Genomic DNA, 18,614 nt, shown 5'->3' with positions numbered 1-18,614 from the left:
CCATTATAATAGCACAAATCCCTTCCAAAATTGAACCTGAAATGGAAAAAATCACACCCATCAGCCCCAATCAGTTTACCCACTCCATATATGTATGTACTAAATTAATAACTTAAATTACTTCTGAAAACTAAGAATCTCACACCAAATCCCTTCCAAATTTGAACCTGGAAAATGAAAATTGACCATCCCAGTCCAATGTAACAAAATATTACCATGGCACAATTCATGCAAACAGTAGATTATTGGACCAATATGTTGAGAACGATCAGGCATGACTTTGCCAGCAATTACTCACTGTATGTATGTATCTACTAAACTATTTATCTAAATTAATCTAAATTACTCATACTTAATCATTAACCATCATAGCCCAAATCCCTTCCAAATTTGAACATGAAATGAACAAATCACACCCATCAGCCCCAATCAGTTTACCCACTCCATATATGTACTAAATTAATAACTAAATTACTATTAAAAACTGAGCCTTATACATTAAATCCCTTCCATGTTTGAATCTGAAACAAGAAAATTGTACCCCTCAGCCCCAATGCAGCCACATAATAATAGCGCATTTTGGGGGAAGAGGGGATTGTTGGGGAAAAAATTGGGGAAAACATGAGGCATAACCTCAGCAGCAATCTCCCAATGTAAGTATCTATTAAACTATTTATCTAAATTAATCTAAATTACTCGTAATCACTAACCATCATAAACCCAATTCCCTTCTAAAATTGTGTCTGATATGAAAAAAATTGCACCCATCAGTCCCAATCTCTCTACTACATTATGTATAACTAAAATCACTCACACAAACTACACATCATGCGCTTGGATCGCAGGCAGATCTGGCAATCCGAGGGCGGCAGGTCTGATCCTCGATGGCAGGAATGGCAATGTTGCGATTCGTAGGGCTAACATTAACCACACCTGCTCCATATCTTTGATCAACCGGAACTAAGGTCGCAGAAAATAGTATTACACTATTAACTACTAGATGGAAAACGCATCCGGTACTCCATGTGCCAGCCTATCACGGCTACCCCTCTTTATGACTGAATGGGTGGTGTCGCAGGGATGAGTAGTACTCCGCACACTTTTCCCCAGCATGGCCAGGACAGAACAATCCGTGGATGCGTGTACTTAAGCTAACAGAATTCAATTTTTCAAGAAATCACAAGAATCCAGATGGTAGTAAAATTTTGATGATAGATGACGATGGACAGACACTTAACCTAACAAGGCTGCCCACAACCATTTATATCTAGTACATATGTATATGTCTACACACACACTCCTTGAAACGCTCACCACCAGCCGTACAATTTGAACCTGGAAAATGAAAATTGACCCTCTCAGTCCAATGTAACAATATTACAATGGCACAATTCATGCAAACAGTAGATTATTGGACCAATAAGTTGAGAACGATCAGGCATGACTTTGCCAGCAATTACTCACTGTATGTAACTTATGTATCTACTAAACTATTTATCTAAATTATTCTAAATTACTCATAATCATTAACCATTATAATAGCACAAATCCCTTCCAAAATTGAACCTGAAATGGAAAAAATCACACCCATCAGCCCCAATCAGTTTACCCACTCCATATATGTATGTACTAAATTAATAACTTAAATTACTTCTGAAAACTAAGAATCTCACACCAAATCCCTTCCAAATTTGAACCTGGAAAATGAAAATTGACCATCCCAGTCCAATGTAACAAAATATTACCATGGCACAATTCATGCAAACAGTAGATTATTGGACCAATATGTTGAGAACGATCAGGCATGACTTTGCCAGCAATTACTCACTGTATGTATGTATCTACTAAACTATTTATCTAAATTAATCTAAATTACTCATACTTAATCATTAACCATCATAGCCCAAATCCCTTCCAAATTTGAACATGAAATGAACAAATCACACCCATCAGCCCCAATCAGTTTACCCACTCCATATATGTACTAAATTAATAACTAAATTACTATTAAAAACTGAGCCTTATACATTAAATCCCTTCCATGTTTGAATCTGAAACAAGAAAATTGTACCCCTCAGCCCCAATGCAGCCACATAATAATAGCGCATTTTGGGGGAAGAGGGGATTGTTGGGGAAAAAATTGGGGAAAACATGAGGCATAACCTCAGCAGCAATCTCCCAATGTAAGTATCTATTAAACTATTTATCTAAATTAATCTAAATTACTCGTAATCACTAACCATCATAAACCCAATTCCCTTCTAAAATTGTGTCTGATATGAAAAAAATTGCACCCATCAGTCCCAATCTCTCTACTACATTATGTATAACTAAAATCACTCACACAAACTACACATCATGCGCTTGGATCGCAGGCAGATCTGGCAATCCGAGGGCGGCAGGTCTGATCCTCGATGGCAGGAATGGCAATGTTGCGATTCGTAGGGCTAACATTAACCACACCTGCTCCATATCTTTGATCAACCGGAACTAAGGTCGCAGAAAATAGTATTACACTATTAACTACTAGATGGAAAACGCATCCGGTACTCCATGTGCCAGCCTATCACGGCTACCCCTCTTTATGACTGAATGGGTGGTGTCGCAGGGATGAGTAGTACTCCGCACACTTTTCCCCAGCATGGCCAGGACAGAACAATCCGTGGATGCGTGTACTTAAGCTAACAGAATTCAATTTTTCAAGAAATCACAAGAATCCAGATGGTAGTAAAATTTTGATGATAGATGACGATGGACAGACACTTAACCTAACAAGGCTGCCCACAACCATTTATATCTAGTACATTTGTATATGTCTACACACACACTCCTTGAAACGCTCACCACCAGCCGTACAATTTGAACCTGGAAAATGAAAATTGACCCTCTCAGTCCAATGTAACAATATTACAATGGCACAATTCATGCAAACAGTAGATTATTGGACCAATAAGTTGAGAACGATCAGGCATGACTTTGCCAGCAATTACTCACTGTATGTAACTTATGTATCTACTAAACTATTTATCTAAATTATTCTAAATTACTCATAATCATTAACCATTATAATAGCACAAATCCCTTCCAAAATTGAACCTGAAATGGAAAAAATCACACCCATCAGCCCCAATCAGTTTACCCACTCCATATATGTATGTACTAAATTAATAACTTAAATTACTTCTGAAAACTAAGAATCTCACACCAAATCCCTTCCAAATTTGAACCTGGAAAATGAAAATTGACCATCCCAGTCCAATGTAACAAAATATTACCATGGCACAATTCATGCAAACAGTAGATTATTGGACCAATATGTTGAGAACGATCAGGCATGACTTTGCCAGCAATTACTCACTGTATGTATGTATCTACTAAACTATTTATCTAAATTAATCTAAATTACTCATACTTAATCATTAACCATCATAGCCCAAATCCCTTCCAAATTTGAACATGAAATGAACAAATCACACCCATCAGCCCCAATCAGTTTACCCACTCCATATATGTACTAAATTAATAACTAAATTACTATTAAAAACTGAGCCTTATACATTAAATCCCTTCCATGTTTGAATCTGAAACAAGAAAATTGTACCCCTCAGCCCCAATGCAGCCACATAATAATAGCGCATTTTGGGGGAAGAGGGGATTGTTGGGGAAAAAATTGGGGAAAACATGAGGCATAACCTCAGCAGCAATCTCCCAATGTAAGTATCTATTAAACTATTTATCTAAATTAATCTAAATTACTCGTAATCACTAACCATCATAAACCCAATTCCCTTCTAAAATTGTGTCTGATATGAAAAAAATTGCACCCATCAGTCCCAATCTCTCTACTACATTATGTATAACTAAAATCACTCACACAAACTACACATCATGCGCTTGGATCGCAGGCAGATCTGGCAATCCGAGGGCGGCAGGTCTGATCCTCGATGGCAGGAATGGCAATGTTGCGATTCGTAGGGCTAACATTAACCACACCTGCTCCATATCTTTGATCAACCGGAACTAAGGTCGCAGAAAATAGTATTACACTATTAACTACTAGATGGAAAACGCATCCGGTACTCCATGTGCCAGCCTATCACGGCTACCCCTCTTTATGACTGAATGGGTGGTGTCGCAGGGATGAGTAGTACTCCGCACACTTTTCCCCAGCATGGCCAGGACAGAACAATCCGTGGATGCGTGTACTTAAGCTAACAGAATTCAATTTTTCAAGAAATCACAAGAATCCAGATGGTAGTAAAATTTTGATGATAGATGACGATGGACAGACACTTAACCTAACAAGGCTGCCCACAACCATTTATATCTAGTACATATGTATATGTCTACACACACACTCCTTGAAACGCTCACCACCAGCCGTACAATTTGAACCTGGAAAATGAAAATTGACCCTCTCAGTCCAATGTAACAATATTACAATGGCACAATTCATGCAAACAGTAGATTATTGGACCAATAAGTTGAGAACGATCAGGCATGACTTTGCCAGCAATTACTCACTGTATGTAACTTATGTATCTACTAAACTATTTATCTAAATTATTCTAAATTACTCATAATCATTAACCATTATAATAGCACAAATCCCTTCCAAAATTGAACCTGAAATGGAAAAAATCACACCCATCAGCCCCAATCAGTTTACCCACTCCATATATGTATGTACTAAATTAATAACTTAAATTACTTCTGAAAACTAAGAATCTCACACCAAATCCCTTCCAAATTTGAACCTGGAAAATGAAAATTGACCATCCCAGTCCAATGTAACAAAATATTACCATGGCACAATTCATGCAAACAGTAGATTATTGGACCAATATGTTGAGAACGATCAGGCATGACTTTGCCAGCAATTACTCACTGTATGTATGTATCTACTAAACTATTTATCTAAATTAATCTAAATTACTCATACTTAATCATTAACCATCATAGCCCAAATCCCTTCCAAATTTGAACATGAAATGAACAAATCACACCCATCAGCCCCAATCAGTTTACCCACTCCATATATGTACTAAATTAATAACTAAATTACTATTAAAAACTGAGCCTTATACATTAAATCCCTTCCATGTTTGAATCTGAAACAAGAAAATTGTACCCCTCAGCCCCAATGCAGCCACATAATAATAGCGCATTTTGGGGGAAGAGGGGATTGTTGGGGAAAAAATTGGGGAAAACATGAGGCATAACCTCAGCAGCAATCTCCCAATGTAAGTATCTATTAAACTATTTATCTAAATTAATCTAAATTACTCGTAATCACTAACCATCATAAACCCAATTCCCTTCTAAAATTGTGTCTGATATGAAAAAAATTGCACCCATCAGTCCCAATCTCTCTACTACATTATGTATAACTAAAATCACTCACACAAACTACACATCATGCGCTTGGATCGCAGGCAGATCTGGCAATCCGAGGGCGGCAGGTCTGATCCTCGATGGCAGGAATGGCAATGTTGCGATTCGTAGGGCTAACATTAACCACACCTGCTCCATATCTTTGATCAACCGGAACTAAGGTCGCAGAAAATAGTATTACACTATTAACTACTAGATGGAAAACGCATCCGGTACTCCATGTGCCAGCCTATCACGGCTACCCCTCTTTATGACTGAATGGGTGGTGTCGCAGGGATGAGTAGTACTCCGCACACTTTTCCCCAGCATGGCCAGGACAGAACAATCCGTGGATGCGTGTACTTAAGCTAACAGAATTCAATTTTTCAAGAAATCACAAGAATCCAGATGGTAGTAAAATTTTGATGATAGATGACGATGGACAGACACTTAACCTAACAAGGCTGCCCACAACCATTTATATCTAGTACATTTGTATATGTCTACACACACACTCCTTGAAACGCTCACCACCAGCCGTACAATTTGAACCTGGAAAATGAAAATTGACCCTCTCAGTCCAATGTAACAATATTACAATGGCACAATTCATGCAAACAGTAGATTATTGGACCAATAAGTTGAGAACGATCAGGCATGACTTTGCCAGCAATTACTCACTGTATGTAACTTATGTATCTACTAAACTATTTATCTAAATTATTCTAAATTACTCATAATCATTAACCATTATAATAGCACAAATCCCTTCCAAAATTGAACCTGAAATGGAAAAAATCACACCCATCAGCCCCAATCAGTTTACCCACTCCATATATGTATGTACTAAATTAATAACTTAAATTACTTCTGAAAACTAAGAATCTCACACCAAATCCCTTCCAAATTTGAACCTGGAAAATGAAAATTGACCATCCCAGTCCAATGTAACAAAATATTACCATGGCACAATTCATGCAAACAGTAGATTATTGGACCAATATGTTGAGAACGATCAGGCATGACTTTGCCAGCAATTACTCACTGTATGTATGTATCTACTAAACTATTTATCTAAATTAATCTAAATTACTCATACTTAATCATTAACCATCATAGCCCAAATCCCTTCCAAATTTGAACATGAAATGAACAAATCACACCCATCAGCCCCAATCAGTTTACCCACTCCATATATGTACTAAATTAATAACTAAATTACTATTAAAAACTGAGCCTTATACATTAAATCCCTTCCATGTTTGAATCTGAAACAAGAAAATTGTACCCCTCAGCCCCAATGCAGCCACATAATAATAGCGCATTTTGGGGGAAGAGGGGATTGTTGGGGAAAAAATTGGGGAAAACATGAGGCATAACCTCAGCAGCAATCTCCCAATGTAAGTATCTATTAAACTATTTATCTAAATTAATCTAAATTACTCGTAATCACTAACCATCATAAACCCAATTCCCTTCTAAAATTGTGTCTGATATGAAAAAAATTGCACCCATCAGTCCCAATCTCTCTACTACATTATGTATAACTAAAATCACTCACACAAACTACACATCATGCGCTTGGATCGCAGGCAGATCTGGCAATCCGAGGGCGGCAGGTCTGATCCTCGATGGCAGGAATGGCAATGTTGCGATTCGTAGGGCTAACATTAACCACACCTGCTCCATATCTTTGATCAACCGGAACTAAGGTCGCAGAAAATAGTATTACACTATTAACTACTAGATGGAAAACGCATCCGGTACTCCATGTGCCAGCCTATCACGGCTACCCCTCTTTATGACTGAATGGGTGGTGTCGCAGGGATGAGTAGTACTCCGCACACTTTTCCCCAGCATGGCCAGGACAGAACAATCCGTGGATGCGTGTACTTAAGCTAACAGAATTCAATTTTTCAAGAAATCACAAGAATCCAGATGGTAGTAAAATTTTGATGATAGATGACGATGGACAGACACTTAACCTAACAAGGCTGCCCACAACCATTTATATCTAGTACATATGTATATGTCTACACACACACTCCTTGAAACGCTCACCACCAGCCGTACAATTTGAACCTGGAAAATGAAAATTGACCCTCTCAGTCCAATGTAACAATATTACAATGGCACAATTCATGCAAACAGTAGATTATTGGACCAATAAGTTGAGAACGATCAGGCATGACTTTGCCAGCAATTACTCACTGTATGTAACTTATGTATCTACTAAACTATTTATCTAAATTATTCTAAATTACTCATAATCATTAACCATTATAATAGCACAAATCCCTTCCAAAATTGAACCTGAAATGGAAAAAATCACACCCATCAGCCCCAATCAGTTTACCCACTCCATATATGTATGTACTAAATTAATAACTTAAATTACTTCTGAAAACTAAGAATCTCACACCAAATCCCTTCCAAATTTGAACCTGGAAAATGAAAATTGACCATCCCAGTCCAATGTAACAAAATATTACCATGGCACAATTCATGCAAACAGTAGATTATTGGACCAATATGTTGAGAACGATCAGGCATGACTTTGCCAGCAATTACTCACTGTATGTATGTATCTACTAAACTATTTATCTAAATTAATCTAAATTACTCATACTTAATCATTAACCATCATAGCCCAAATCCCTTCCAAATTTGAACATGAAATGAACAAATCACACCCATCAGCCCCAATCAGTTTACCCACTCCATATATGTACTAAATTAATAACTAAATTACTATTAAAAACTGAGCCTTATACATTAAATCCCTTCCATGTTTGAATCTGAAACAAGAAAATTGTACCCCTCAGCCCCAATGCAGCCACATAATAATAGCGCATTTTGGGGGAAGAGGGGATTGTTGGGGAAAAAATTGGGGAAAACATGAGGCATAACCTCAGCAGCAATCTCCCAATGTAAGTATCTATTAAACTATTTATCTAAATTAATCTAAATTACTCGTAATCACTAACCATCATAAACCCAATTCCCTTCTAAAATTGTGTCTGATATGAAAAAAATTGCACCCATCAGTCCCAATCTCTCTACTACATTATGTATAACTAAAATCACTCACACAAACTACACATCATGCGCTTGGATCGCAGGCAGATCTGGCAATCCGAGGGCGGCAGGTCTGATCCTCGATGGCAGGAATGGCAATGTTGCGATTCGTAGGGCTAACATTAACCACACCTGCTCCATATCTTTGATCAACCGGAACTAAGGTCGCAGAAAATAGTATTACACTATTAACTACTAGATGGAAAACGCATCCGGTACTCCATGTGCCAGCCTATCACGGCTACCCCTCTTTATGACTGAATGGGTGGTGTCGCAGGGATGAGTAGTACTCCGCACACTTTTCCCCAGCATGGCCAGGACAGAACAATCCGTGGATGCGTGTACTTAAGCTAACAGAATTCAATTTTTCAAGAAATCACAAGAATCCAGATGGTAGTAAAATTTTGATGATAGATGACGATGGACAGACACTTAACCTAACAAGGCTGCCCACAACCATTTATATCTAGTACATATGTATATGTCTACACACACACTCCTTGAAACGCTCACCACCAGCCGTACAATTTGAACCTGGAAAATGAAAATTGACCCTCTCAGTCCAATGTAACAATATTACAATGGCACAATTCATGCAAACAGTAGATTATTGGACCAATAAGTTGAGAACGATCAGGCATGACTTTGCCAGCAATTACTCACTGTATGTAACTTATGTATCTACTAAACTATTTATCTAAATTATTCTAAATTACTCATAATCATTAACCATTATAATAGCACAAATCCCTTCCAAAATTGAACCTGAAATGGAAAAAATCACACCCATCAGCCCCAATCAGTTTACCCACTCCATATATGTATGTACTAAATTAATAACTTAAATTACTTCTGAAAACTAAGAATCTCACACCAAATCCCTTCCAAATTTGAACCTGGAAAATGAAAATTGACCATCCCAGTCCAATGTAACAAAATATTACCATGGCACAATTCATGCAAACAGTAGATTATTGGACCAATATGTTGAGAACGATCAGGCATGACTTTGCCAGCAATTACTCACTGTATGTATGTATCTACTAAACTATTTATCTAAATTAATCTAAATTACTCATACTTAATCATTAACCATCATAGCCCAAATCCCTTCCAAATTTGAACATGAAATGAACAAATCACACCCATCAGCCCCAATCAGTTTACCCACTCCATATATGTACTAAATTAATAACTAAATTACTATTAAAAACTGAGCCTTATACATTAAATCCCTTCCATGTTTGAATCTGAAACAAGAAAATTGTACCCCTCAGCCCCAATGCAGCCACATAATAATAGCGCATTTTGGGGGAAGAGGGGATTGTTGGGGAAAAAATTGGGGAAAACATGAGGCATAACCTCAGCAGCAATCTCCCAATGTAAGTATCTATTAAACTATTTATCTAAATTAATCTAAATTACTCGTAATCACTAACCATCATAAACCCAATTCCCTTCTAAAATTGTGTCTGATATGAAAAAAATTGCACCCATCAGTCCCAATCTCTCTACTACATTATGTATAACTAAAATCACTCACACAAACTACACATCATGCGCTTGGATCGCAGGCAGATCTGGCAATCCGAGGGCGGCAGGTCTGATCCTCGATGGCAGGAATGGCAATGTTGCGATTCGTAGGGCTAACATTAACCACACCTGCTCCATATCTTTGATCAACCGGAACTAAGGTCGCAGAAAATAGTATTACACTATTAACTACTAGATGGAAAACGCATCCGGTACTCCATGTGCCAGCCTATCACGGCTACCCCTCTTTATGACTGAATGGGTGGTGTCGCAGGGATGAGTAGTACTCCGCACACTTTTCCCCAGCATGGCCAGGACAGAACAATCCGTGGATGCGTGTACTTAAGCTAACAGAATTCAATTTTTCAAGAAATCACAAGAATCCAGATGGTAGTAAAATTTTGATGATAGATGACGATGGACAGACACTTAACCTAACAAGGCTGCCCACAACCATTTATATCTAGTACATATGTATATGTCTACACACACACTCCTTGAAACGCTCACCACCAGCCGTACAATTTGAACCTGGAAAATGAAAATTGACCCTCTCAGTCCAATGTAACAATATTACAATGGCACAATTCATGCAAACAGTAGATTATTGGACCAATAAGTTGAGAACGATCAGGCATGACTTTGCCAGCAATTACTCACTGTATGTAACTTATGTATCTACTAAACTATTTATCTAAATTATTCTAAATTACTCATAATCATTAACCATTATAATAGCACAAATCCCTTCCAAAATTGAACCTGAAATGGAAAAAATCACACCCATCAGCCCCAATCAGTTTACCCACTCCATATATGTATGTACTAAATTAATAACTTAAATTACTTCTGAAAACTAAGAATCTCACACCAAATCCCTTCCAAATTTGAACCTGGAAAATGAAAATTGACCATCCCAGTCCAATGTAACAAAATATTACCATGGCACAATTCATGCAAACAGTAGATTATTGGACCAATATGTTGAGAACGATCAGGCATGACTTTGCCAGCAATTACTCACTGTATGTATGTATCTACTAAACTATTTATCTAAATTAATCTAAATTACTCATACTTAATCATTAACCATCATAGCCCAAATCCCTTCCAAATTTGAACATGAAATGAACAAATCACACCCATCAGCCCCAATCAGTTTACCCACTCCATATATGTACTAAATTAATAACTAAATTACTATTAAAAACTGAGCCTTATACATTAAATCCCTTCCATGTTTGAATCTGAAACAAGAAAATTGTACCCCTCAGCCCCAATGCAGCCACATAATAATAGCGCATTTTGGGGGAAGAGGGGATTGTTGGGGAAAAAATTGGGGAAAACATGAGGCATAACCTCAGCAGCAATCTCCCAATGTAAGTATCTATTAAACTATTTATCTAAATTAATCTAAATTACTCGTAATCACTAACCATCATAAACCCAATTCCCTTCTAAAATTGTGTCTGATATGAAAAAAATTGCACCCATCAGTCCCAATCTCTCTACTACATTATGTATAACTAAAATCACTCACACAAACTACACATCATGCGCTTGGATCGCAGGCAGATCTGGCAATCCGAGGGCGGCAGGTCTGATCCTCGATGGCAGGAATGGCAATGTTGCGATTCGTAGGGCTAACATTAACCACACCTGCTCCATATCTTTGATCAACCGGAACTAAGGTCGCAGAAAATAGTATTACACTATTAACTACTAGATGGAAAACGCATCCGGTACTCCATGTGCCAGCCTATCACGGCTACCCCTCTTTATGACTGAATGGGTGGTGTCGCAGGGATGAGTAGTACTCCGCACACTTTTCCCCAGCATGGCCAGGACAGAACAATCCGTGGATGCGTGTACTTAAGCTAACAGAATTCAATTTTTCAAGAAATCACAAGAATCCAGATGGTAGTAAAATTTTGATGATAGATGACGATGGACAGACACTTAACCTAACAAGGCTGCCCACAACCATTTATATCTAGTACATATGTATATGTCTACACACACACTCCTTGAAACGCTCACCACCAGCCGTACAATTTGAACCTGGAAAATGAAAATTGACCCTCTCAGTCCAATGTAACAATATTACAATGGCACAATTCATGCAAACAGTAGATTATTGGACCAATAAGTTGAGAACGATCAGGCATGACTTTGCCAGCAATTACTCACTGTATGTAACTTATGTATCTACTAAACTATTTATCTAAATTATTCTAAATTACTCATAATCATTAACCATTATAATAGCACAAATCCCTTCCAAAATTGAACCTGAAATGGAAAAAATCACACCCATCAGCCCCAATCAGTTTACCCACTCCATATATGTATGTACTAAATTAATAACTTAAATTACTTCTGAAAACTAAGAATCTCACACCAAATCCCTTCCAAATTTGAACCTGGAAAATGAAAATTGACCATCCCAGTCCAATGTAACAAAATATTACCATGGCACAATTCATGCAAACAGTAGATTATTGGACCAATATGTTGAGAACGATCAGGCATGACTTTGCCAGCAATTACTCACTGTATGTATGTATCTACTAAACTATTTATCTAAATTAATCTAAATTACTCATACTTAATCATTAACCATCATAGCCCAAATCCCTTCCAAATTTGAACATGAAATGAACAAATCACACCCATCAGCCCCAATCAGTTTACCCACTCCATATATGTACTAAATTAATAACTAAATTACTATTAAAAACTGAGCCTTATACATTAAATCCCTTCCATGTTTGAATCTGAAACAAGAAAATTGTACCCCTCAGCCCCAATGCAGCCACATAATAATAGCGCATTTTGGGGGAAGAGGGGATTGTTGGGGAAAAAATTGGGGAAAACATGAGGCATAACCTCAGCAGCAATCTCCCAATGTAAGTATCTATTAAACTATTTATCTAAATTAATCTAAATTACTCGTAATCACTAACCATCATAAACCCAATTCCCTTCTAAAATTGTGTCTGATATGAAAAAAATTGCACCCATCAGTCCCAATCTCTCTACTACATTATGTATAACTAAAATCACTCACACAAACTACACATCATGCGCTTGGATCGCAGGCAGATCTGGCAATCCGAGGGCGGCAGGTCTGATCCTCGATGGCAGGAATGGCAATGTTGCGATTCGTAGGGCTAACATTAACCACACCTGCTCCATATCTTTGATCAACCGGAACTAAGGTCGCAGAAAATAGTATTACACTATTAACTACTAGATGGAAAACGCATCCGGTACTCCATGTGCCAGCCTATCACGGCTACCCCTCTTTATGACTGAATGGGTGGTGTCGCAGGGATGAGTAGTACTCCGCACACTTTTCCCCAGCATGGCCAGGACAGAACAATCCGTGGATGCGTGTACTTAAGCTAACAGAATTCAATTTTTCAAGAAATCACAAGAATCCAGATGGTAGTAAAATTTTGATGATAGATGACGATGGACAGACACTTAACCTAACAAGGCTGCCCACAACCATTTATATCTAGTACATATGTATATGTCTACACACACACTCCTTGAAACGCTCACCACCAGCCGTACAATTTGAACCTGGAAAATGAAAATTGACCCTCTCAGTCCAATGTAACAATATTACAATGGCACAATTCATGCAAACAGTAGATTATTGGACCAATAAGTTGAGAACGATCAGGCATGACTTTGCCAGCAATTACTCACTGTATGTAACTTATGTATCTACTAAACTATTTATCTAAATTATTCTAAATTACTCATAATCATTAACCATTATAATAGCACAAATCCCTTCCAAAATTGAACCTGAAATGGAAAAAATCACACCCATCAGCCCCAATCAGTTTACCCACTCCATATATGTATGTACTAAATTAATAACTTAAATTACTTCTGAAAACTAAGAATCTCACACCAAATCCCTTCCAAATTTGAACCTGGAAAATGAAAATTGACCATCCCAGTCCAATGTAACAAAATATTACCATGGCACAATTCATGCAAACAGTAGATTATTGGACCAATATGTTGAGAACGATCAGGCATGACTTTGCCAGCAATTACTCACTGTATGTATGTATCTACTAAACTATTTATCTAAATTAATCTAAATTACTCATACTTAATCATTAACCATCATAGCCCAAATCCCTTCCAAATTTGAACATGAAATGAACAAATCACACCCATCAGCCCCAATCAGTTTACCCACTCCATATATGTACTAAATTAATAACTAAATTACTATTAAAAACTGAGCCTTATACATTAAATCCCTTCCATGTTTGAATCTGAAACAAGAAAATTGTACCCCTCAGCCCCAATGCAGCCACATAATAATAGCGCATTTTGGGGGAAGAGGGGATTGTTGGGGAAAAAATTGGGGAAAACATGAGGCATAACCTCAGCAGCAATCTCCCAATGTAAGTATCTATTAAACTATTTATCTAAATTAATCTAAATTACTCGTAATCACTAACCATCATAAACCCAATTCCCTTCTAAAATTGTGTCTGATATGAAAAAAATTGCACCCATCAGTCCCAATCTCTCTACTACATTATGTATAACTAAAATCACTCACACAAACTACACATCATGCGCTTGGATCACAGGCAGATCTGGCAATCCGAGGGCGGCAGGTCTGATCCTCGATGGCAGGAATGGCAATGTTGCGATTCGTAGGGCTAACATTAACCACACCTGCTCCATATCTTTGATCAACCGGAACTAAGGTCGCAGAAAATAGTATTACACTATTAACTACTAGATGGAAAACGCATCCGGTACTCCATGTGCCAGCCTATCACGGCTACCCCTCTTTATGACTGAATGGGTGGTGTCGCAGGGATGAGTAGTACTCCGCACACTTTTCCCCAGCATGGCCAGGACAGAACAATCCGTGGATGCGTGTACTTAAGCTAACAGAATTCAATTTTTCAAGAAATCACAAGAATCCAGATGGTAGTAAAATTTTGATGATAGATGACGATGGACAGACACTTAACCTAACAAGGCTGCCCACAACCATTTATATCTAGTACATTTGTATATGTCTACACACACACTCCTTGAAACGCTCACCACCAGCCGTACAATTTGAACCTGGAAAATGAAAATTGACCCTCTCAGTCCAATGTAACAATATTACAATGGCACAATTCATGCAAACAGTAGATTATTGGACCAATAAGTTGAGAACGATCAGGCATGACTTTGCCAGCAATTACTCACTGTATGTAACTTATGTATCTACTAAACTATTTATCTAAATTATTCTAAATTACTCATAATCATTAACCATTATAATAGCACAAATCCCTTCCAAAATTGAACCTGAAATGGAAAAAATCACACCCATCAGCCCCAATCAGTTTACCCACTCCATATATGTATGTACTAAATTAATAACTTAAATTACTTCTGAAAACTAAGAATCTCACACCAAATCCCTTCCAAATTTGAACCTGGAAAATGAAAATTGACCATCCCAGTCCAATGTAACAAAATATTACCATGGCACAATTCATGCAAACAGTAGATTATTGGACCAATATGTTGAGAACGATCAGGCATGACTTTGCCAGCAATTACTCACTGTATGTATGTATCTACTAAACTATTTATCTAAATTAATCTAAATTACTCATACTTAATCATTAACCATCATAGCCCAAATCCCTTCCAAATTTGAACATGAAATGAACAAATCACACCCATCAGCCCCAATCAGTTTACCCACTCCATATATGTACTAAATTAATAACTAAATTACTATTAAAAACTGAGCCTTATACATTAAATCCCTTCCATGTTTGAATCTGAAACAAGAAAATTGTACCCCTCAGCCCCAATGCAGCCACATAATAATAGCGCATTTTGGGGGAAGAGGGGATTGTTGGGGAAAAAATTGGGGAAAACATGAGGCATAACCTCAGCAGCAATCTCCCAATGTAAGTATCTATTAAACTATTTATCTAAATTAATCTAAATTACTCGTAATCACTAACCATCATAAACCCAATTCCCTTCTAAAATTGTGTCTGATATGAAAAAAATTGCACCCATCAGTCCCAATCTCTCTACTACATTATGTATAACTAAAATCACTCACACAAACTACACATCATGCGCTTGGATCGCAGGCAGATCTGGCAATCCGAGGGCGGCAGGTCTGATCCTCGATGGCAGGAATGGCAATGTTGCGATTCGTAGGGCTAACATTAACCACACCTGCTCCATATCTTTGATCAACCGGAACTAAGGTCGCAGAAAATAGTATTACACTATTAACTACTAGATGGAAAACGCATCCGGTACTCCATGTGCCAGCCTATCACGGCTACCCCTCTTTATGACTGAATGGGTGGTGTCGCAGGGATGAGTAGTACTCCGCACACTTTTCCCCAGCATGGCCAGGACAGAACAATCCGTGGATGCGTGTACTTAAGCTAACAGAATTCAATTTTTCAAGAAATCACAAGAATCCAGATGGTAGTAAAATTTTGATGATAGATGACGATGGACAGACACTTAACCTAACAAGGCTGCCCACAACCATTTATATCTAGTACATATGTATATGTCTACACACACACTCCTTGAAACGCTCACCACCAGCCGTACAATTTGAACCTGGAAAATGAAAATTGACCCTCTCAGTCCAATGTAACAATATTACAATGGCACAATTCATGCAAACAGTAGATTATTGGACCAATAAGTTGAGAACGATCAGGCATGACTTTGCCAGCAATTACTCACTGTATGTAACTTATGTATCTACTAAACTATTTATCTAAATTATTCTAAATTACTCATAATCATTAACCATTATAATAGCACAAATCCCTTCCAAAATTGAACCTGAAATGGAAAAAATCACACCCATCAGCCCCAATCAGTTTACCCACTCCATATATGTATGTACTAAATTAATAACTTAAATTACTTCTGAAAACTAAGAATCTCACACCAAATCCCTTCCAAATTTGAACCTGGAAAATGAAAATTGACCATCCCAGTCCAATGTAACAAAATATTACCATGGCACAATTCATGCAAACAGTAGATTATTGGACCAATATGTTGAGAACGATCAGGCATGACTTTGCCAGCAATTACTCACTGTATGTATGTATCTACTAAACTATTTATCTAAATTAATCTAAATTACTCATACTTAATCATTAACCATCATAGCCCAAATCCCTTCCAAATTTGAACATGAAATGAACAAATCACACCCATCAGCCCCAATCAGTTTACCCACTCCATATATGTACTAAATTAATAACTAAATTACTATTAAAAACTGAGCCTTATACATTAAATCCCTTCCATGTTTGAATCTGAAACAAGAAAATTGTACCCCTCAGCCCCAATGCAGCCACATAATAATAGCGCATTTTGGGGGAAGAGGGGATTGTTGGGGAAAAAATTGGGGAAAACATGAGGCATAACCTCAGCAGCAATCTCCCAATGTAAGTATCTATTAAACTATTTATCTAAATTAATCTAAATTACTCGTAATCACTAACCATCATAAACCCAATTCCCTTCTAAAATTGTGTCTGATATGAAAAAAATTGCACCCATCAGTCCCAATCTCTCTACTACATTATGTATAACTAAAATCACTCACACAAACTACACATCATGCGCTTGGATCGCAGGCAGATCTGGCAATCCGAGGGCGGCAGGTCTGATCCTCGATGGCAGGAATGGCAATGTTGCGATTCGTAGGGCTAACATTAACCACACCTGCTCCATATCTTTGATCAACCGGAACTAAGGTCGCAGAAAATAGTATTACACTATTAACTACTAGATGGAAAACGCATCCGGTACTCCATGTGCCAGCCTATCACGGCTACCCCTCTTTATGACTGAATGGGTGGTGTCGCAGGGATGAGTAGTACTCCGCACACTTTTCCCCAGCATGGCCAGGACAGAACAATCCGTGGATGCGTGTACTTAAGCTAACAGAATTCAATTTTTCAAGAAATCACAAGAATCCAGATGGTAGTAAAATTTTGATGATAGATGACGATGGACAGACACTTAACCTAACAAGGCTGCCCACAACCATTTATATCTAGTACATATGTATATGTCTACACACACACTCCTTGAAACGCTCACCACCAGCCGTACAATTTGAACCTGGAAAATGAAAATTGACCCTCTCAGTCCAATGTAACAATATTACAATGGCACAATTCATGCAAACAGTAGATTATTGGACCAATAAGTTGAGAACGATCAGGCATGACTTTGCCAGCAATTACTCACTGTATGTAACTTATGTATCTACTAAACTATTTATCTAAATTATTCTAAATTACTCATAATCATTAACCATTATAATAGCACAAATCCCTTCCAAAATTGAACCTGAAATGGAAAAAATCACACCCATCAGCCCCAATCAGTTTACCCACTCCATATATGTATGTACTAAATTAATAACTTAAATTACTTCTGAAAACTAAGAATCTCACACCAAATCCCTTCCAAATTTGAACCTGGAAAATGAAAATTGACCATCCCAGTCCAATGTAACAAAATATTACCATGGCACAATTCATGCAAACAGTAGATTATTGGACCAA

Source organism: Planococcus citri, chromosome 2 (assembly GCF_950023065.1).
Source record: "Planococcus citri chromosome 2, ihPlaCitr1.1, whole genome shotgun sequence".
In the NCBI taxonomy this organism is placed as follows: domain Eukaryota; kingdom Metazoa; phylum Arthropoda; class Insecta; order Hemiptera; family Pseudococcidae; genus Planococcus; species Planococcus citri.
The sequence above is the reverse complement of the archived record's forward strand: the minus strand, read 5'-3'. Positions refer to the sequence as shown.